Source organism: Apium graveolens, chromosome 10 (assembly GCF_009905375.1).
Source record: "Apium graveolens cultivar Ventura chromosome 10, ASM990537v1, whole genome shotgun sequence".
NCBI lineage: Eukaryota > Viridiplantae > Streptophyta > Magnoliopsida > Apiales > Apiaceae > Apium > Apium graveolens.
The window spans coordinates 48218445-48224991 of NC_133656.1; the positions used below are offsets into that span (position 1 = coordinate 48218445).

At 38.7% G+C, this 6547-nt stretch overlaps 1 non-coding gene across 1 annotated transcript; it reads right to left on the reverse strand.

The window, feature by feature from the left end:
• Nucleotides 1-2237: 2237 nt before the first annotated feature.
• LOC141694896 (small nucleolar RNA R71) lies at nucleotides 2238-2344 on the reverse strand. Its single transcript, XR_012564175.1, has one exon. It is a non-coding gene; the product is annotated as a small nucleolar RNA R71 (small nucleolar RNA).
• Nucleotides 2345-6547: the final 4203 nt, after the last annotated feature.

Genomic DNA, 6547 nt, shown 5'->3' on the forward strand with positions numbered 1-6547 from the left:
TTGAATATTCATTCAAGGGCTTATGACTCAGTTTATATTATTTAATGAATATTATTTGAATATTCATTTGAGGATCTATGACTCCGATTATTTGCTGAGATATATTCTTTATTTTATTAAAGAATAATGTTTCGATAATCCAACTTATTTTCGATTATTCAAATAAAGATAGTACTTTCATATAAGTATATCTTTGGTTATTTAATACTCATTTCAAGTATAAGTCTTACAACTTCTACTTCAATTGTTTGTATAAAGATTATTCTTTGTGGGAATATTATTTAAATAATAATATTCAGACATTTTCTAAATATATTGGGACTGATTTACTTCATTAAATCAGCATTACTCCAAACACTCTTTAAAGTGTTTTCGAGTCTTCAAAATGATTTTTAAAAGTTAGAGCGGATCCCAAAACTCATTTTTATATTTAAGATCTTCCTTTTAAAGGGGATTTAAATACTCGTTCAAAACTTGAGGGATCCGGCTCAGTGGTGTATTTTACATTCGCAACGAGGTTGCTGTTTTGAGAAAACATCTTGATTACTTGCCCATCGTTCGGGAAGTAAGTTCATCTATTTGAGTCGGCATAAGCAACATGGGCTCAGTGGGCGTCCATGAAAGTGTAAGTGGCTCAGTGTGTGTCCATCAAATGCGTAAGTGGCTGAGTGGCAGTCCAGCATAAGGTCCTATTGCGGCCAGGGTGATGACCAGTGGGGAATTCGTCCATCTACTAGTAGAAAATGTTACTTATTGGTATCTTTGCCTGATCAGCAAGATATCAGGTTTATGCCAAGGTTTTCTCCTTTCCAAATTCATTGGATATTGCAACTCTGTTTATAATTTTCATAACAGAGATTTTCAAGGAGTGTATGAAATGTATATATATAGGTGTATATATATATCGGGATTTAATGAAGTATCTCGTAACTTCATTATTTATAATGATATTCAGAGATTGAATTTATTCAAATCTTGTCTTGTAGTCTCATCTATGTGATAAACTTTTGGAACTAATTATAACTTGAACGGTGGTAGTTCAAGTAGTATTTGGAAAAGATATAAGTATATTGGAGTATCTTGTAACTTCATCTTTTAAACTTATATCTAGTAAATGATTATCTTATGCATATCAAAGACTTTCATAAAAACGTTGAGACAAGGTTAGATATATGAGATCACCTTGCAACGATATTTTTATACAGTTATAAACTGGAACTTTGTGTATATTATACATGGAAGAGGACTTCCAAGATTTTGAAAAGTATATATGTATATATATTGAATATTTTGCGACTTCATCGCATTAAGATATCAAACTTGGTTCATTTCTTTTGACCAAGACTTTCATGAGTACTATGAGAAGGCTCATATATTGTTAATCATTATACATATTATTTTCGTGGGATTGCTGCTCACCCTTGCTTTCTTCTTTCATCACACAACATCAGATAGACAAGATGAACAGGACCAAGCTTCCAATTCGCAAGCGGTTAGAAAATGTTCCGCAGTTTTCTGGAAGCGTTGATGCCGCCGTAGCTGAGGTAGGAGCTACCAATAGGCTAGGTTTTCAACTATTGATAAACCAGACTTATGTATAATATGAATTGTAATAATGGTAAAGAAATGTAAACTTATTCAGAACCTTCTTGAGGTGTAATGACTTATTATGTGGAATAAAATGACTTGTGTTATTTTTTTGGGTATTCATCTCTGAGACTATAACTTCCGGTGTGTGTGTATATTGTGGGGTCACAGTACGCAGGAATTGGTTGATTGTTAAGATTAAGTGTTGTTAAGGGATATGGAACTCGTGACAACCCGAATCCCCGACCCCGGATTTGGGGGTGTTACAACCAACAACAGCAACGAAAGTGTTGATGGATTATTCTCAACCAAATATCAATGACATTCAATCTAGCATTGTCAGGCCAACTATCGCAGCTAATACCTTTGAGATCAAGCCTGACACGATTCAAATGATACAAAATTCAGTCCAGTTTGGGGGTTCTCTAACGGAAGATCCAAATATGCATATTAGGGATTTCATCGAGATCTGTGACACCTTCAAGTTCAATAATGTTTCTGAAGATCCCATGAAACTGAGACTTTTCCCATTCTCTCTGAGGGATAAAGCTAAAAGATGGTTACACTTTCTACCAGTTGGCTCTATTGTGACTTGGGAGGATCTTGCTCAGAAATTCCTTACTAAATTCTTCCCTATGACAAAGACAGTTGCAATTAGGAATGCTCTTACTCAATTCGCGCAACAATCGGGTGACTCTTTATGTGAAGCTTGAGAGCGCTATAAGGAGATGCTTAGGAAGTGTCCTCATCATGGAACGCCTTGCTGGATGGTGATCAATTGCTTTTATAATGGTTTGGGAGCACAGTCAAGACCTATGCTCGATGCAGCATCATGTAGAGCTCTATGGGCTAAGAGCTATAAGGAAGCTTATGAGCTGATTGAGATGATGGTTGTGAATGAATATCAGAATCCAACTCAGAGACTATCACTAGGCAACGTAGCAGGAATTCTGGAGGTGGATACAACTACAGATATCGCTGCTCAGCTAAAGGCATTGACTATGAAGGTCGATTCTCTGACCAACTATGGTGTGCAACCGATAATGAGTTTTTGTGAGCTGTGTGCAAGATCGCATGCGATGAGCAATGTACTATATCTAGTGAATCAGCTCAGTTTTTGAGCAACTTTCAGAGGTCGCAGCAACCTGTTCCTGCTACTTATCATCCTAACAACCGCAACCATCCTAACTTCAGCTGGAGCAATAATCAGGGTGGTATGCAACAACCACAACAACCGTACAGACAGTTCAGAAACAAGCCTTTCAATCCTCCCGGTTTTCAGCAATAGTTTGCACCATGGCCATAATTTCAGCCACAGGGAATACAACAACAATCTCATGGAGGTGCCGGACAATCTTCTAATGAAAAATCTGAATTGGAGGAGTTGAGGCTTATGTGCAAGAGCCAAGCGGTTTTTATCAAGACTCTGGAGAATTAAATAGGGCAGATTGCTAACGCCTTATTGAACCGACCACAAGGCACCCTTTCGAGTGACACAGAGGCTAATCTAGGCAAGAGAGAAGTCAAAGAACAGCTTAAGGTAATAACCCTGAGGTCTGGAAAGGTCGCTTGCCCACAGAATCAAGAAAAAGAAGATTCTGAAAAAAAAATCCAGAATGCAGGCGCGCCCGCGCCCTCCCAAAATTCAGAAATTGAGATTTTTGATGATTTTGCTGAGAAAAAGGATGGTGAAGCCGAACTAAAGAAAAATGCTGTTGAAAACACTCCTCCGGAGCAGAATACAGGAGTCAAACAAGTTTATCCGCCACCTTCATATCCTAAAAGACATCAGAAGCAGAAGTTCGACAAATAATTTGCTAAGTTTTTGGAGGTTTTCAAGAAGTTTCACATTAACATACCTTTTGCGGAAGTTCAAGAACAGATGCCGAGCTATGCTAAGTTCATGAAGGGTATTCTATCTCGGAAGCTAAAACTTGAGGAGTTGGAAACTGTTGCTCTAACAGAAGAGTGTAGTGCGGTGCTACAACAAAAACTCCCTCCTAAACTTAAAGATCAAGGAAGCTTCACGATACTTTGTACCATTGGAAATCTTTCTTTTGATAAGTGTTTGTGTGACTTGGGAGCCAGCATCAATCTCATGCCCTTGTCTGTCTTCAAAAAACTTGTTCTGCCCGATCCAAAACCGGTAAACATGTATTTACAACTGGCTGATCGGTCCATCACTTATTCGTGAGGTGTAGTGGAGGATGTCTTGGTTAAGGTGGATAAACTCATCTTCTCTGCTGATTTTGTCATTCTGGACTTCGAGGAAGATAAAAAGATTCCTATTATCTTGGGAAGACTATTCTTAGCTACAGGACGAACTCTGATCAATGTGCAAAAGGGTGAGCTTACAATGAGAGTTTAGGGTCAGGACATGACTTTCAATGTCTTCAATGCAATTAAATTCCCTACTGATGAAAGAAGAATTCTTTAAGGTAAAATTGGTCGACTCTATAGTGACTTCGGAGCTTGATCAATTGCTAAGGATTGATGCCTTAGATAGAGCCTTAATAGGGGAATCCGATAGTGAAGATGAAGGGGGGGGGGGCAGAGCAGCTGTAATACTTAAATGCTTCATCATGGAAAAGGAGAGTGGACTTGCCATTGGAGTCTCTTGGATTATCATAGCTTAAAAATTCTCAGGAGCGTCTTAAGCCTTCTATTGAGGAAGCTCCCATATTTGAGCTAAAACCACTGCCTGATCACTTAAGGTATGCTTTTTTAAGTGATGCATCTACTTTGCCTGTTATTATTGCATCTGACCTTTTCGGTAGTGAAGAAGACAAGCTCTTGAGAATTCTGAGAGAATTCAAATCAATAATTGGATGGACTATAGCAGATATCAAGGGAATCATCCTTTTTTACTGCATGCATAAAATTCTGCTTGACGAAGGAAGTAAGCCGACTGTTGAGCAACAGAGAAGAATTAATCCTATTATGAAGGAAGTGGTGAAGAAGGAAATATTAAATGGTTGGATGGAGGGATCATCTATCCGATTTCTGACAGTTTATAGGTGAGCCCAGTACAGTGTGTGCCTAAGAAAGAAGGCATTACAGTTGTTGCTAATGAGAAGAACGAGCTCATTCCTACTCAGACAGTCACAGGGTGGAGAGTATGCATGGACTATCGGAAGCTGAATAAAGCCACCAAGAAGGATCACTTCCCTCTTTCATTCGTTGATCAAATGCTTGATAAGTTGGCTGGTCATGAGTATTATTGTCTTCTGGATGGGTTTTCGGGCTATAATCAGATTTGCATTGCCCCATAAGATCAAGAGAAGACCGCCTTTACTTGTCCTTTTGGCACTTTCGCTTTCCATCGAGTTTCTTTCGGACTTTCTGGTGTACTTGCTACATTTCAGAGATACATGATGGCCATATTCTCTGATATGATTGGCACTAATAAGAAGGTGTTCATGGATGACTTCTCTGTATTCGAGACTTCGTAGAACGAGTGCTTGCATAATCTTGGCTTGGTGCTTAAAAGATGTGTTGAGACCAATCTGGTGCTCAATTGGGAAAAATGTCACTTCATGATGCAAGAGGGTATCATTCTTGGGCACAAGGTGTCTATAAAGGGGCTTGAGGTGGATAAGGCTAAGGTGGGGGTTATTGAAAATCTTCCTCCACCAATCTCACTTAAAGGAGTCCGCAGTTTTCTTGGTCATGCGGGTTTTTATCGGTGATTCATCAAAGACTTCTCAAAAATCTGTAAACCCTTGTGCAATTTGTTAGAGAAGGATGTCCCTTTCAAATTTGATGAAGAATGTTTGGCTGCTTTTGAGAGCTTGAAGAAGAGTTTAACTAAATCACCTGTTATTACTGCACCTGGTTGGAATGAGCCATTCAAGATGATGTATGATGCTAGTGACTATGCAGTTGGAGTAGTTCTTGGCTAGAGAAAGCAGAACATATTCCATGTGGTTTACTATGCTAGTAAAACTCTTAATGGTGCTCAGGTGAATTACACTACTACAGAGAAGGAGCTTTTGGTGATTGTCTATGGTTTTGAGAAATTCCGATCTTATTTGCTTGGGACAAAAGTGACAGTGTTCACTGATCATGCTGCTATTAGATATCTGGTCTCGAAGAAAGATTCAAAACCTCGCTTGATTCGATGGATTCTATTGCTTCAAGAATTCGAGCTAGAAATCAAAGACAAAAAAGTAACTAGAAAATCAAGGAAAAGCTTCCCAAGATAAGACATTAATCAATGAATCTTTTCCCGATGAGCAACTTTTTGGGGTGCAAGAAGAAGAACCACGGTTTGCAGATATTGTGAACTATCTTGTGAGTAATGTTATTCCCCCAAAACTCTGTTATGCTCAAAGATAGAAGTTTCTATATGAGTTAAAGTGGTATCGATGGGATGAGCCATTCTTGTTCAAACAGGGAGCAGATCAAATTATCAGGAGATTCATTCCGTACAGTGAAACAGAGGGTATTCTGAGAGATTGTCATTCTACTGTGTATGGTGGTCATTATGGTGGAGAGAAGACAATTTCCCGTATTCTTCAAGCGGGATTTTTCTGGCCTAGTTTGTTTAAGGATGCTCATCAATTCATGTCAAGATGTGAAGCTACCAAAGAGTTGGAAATATGTTCAAGAGACACGAGATGCCTCTCAATGTTTTTCTTATAGTTGAGATTTTCGATGTTTGGGGAATCGACTTCATGGGGCCATTTGTCTCGTCATGCAATAATCAATATATTCTTTTGGTGGTGGATTATATGTCTAAATGTGTTGAGGTTAAAGCTTTGCCAACCAACGATGCGAAGGTGGTGATAAATTTTCTTCGTAAGCAGATATTCACACATTTCGGTACCCCAAGGGTTATAATCAGTGATGAGGGATCACATTTCTGCAATCGCGTTAATGGAAAGATATCATGTGAATCATCATGTTGCCACAGCCTACCATCCTCAAACTAATGGAAAAGTTGTAGTGTCGAATTGAG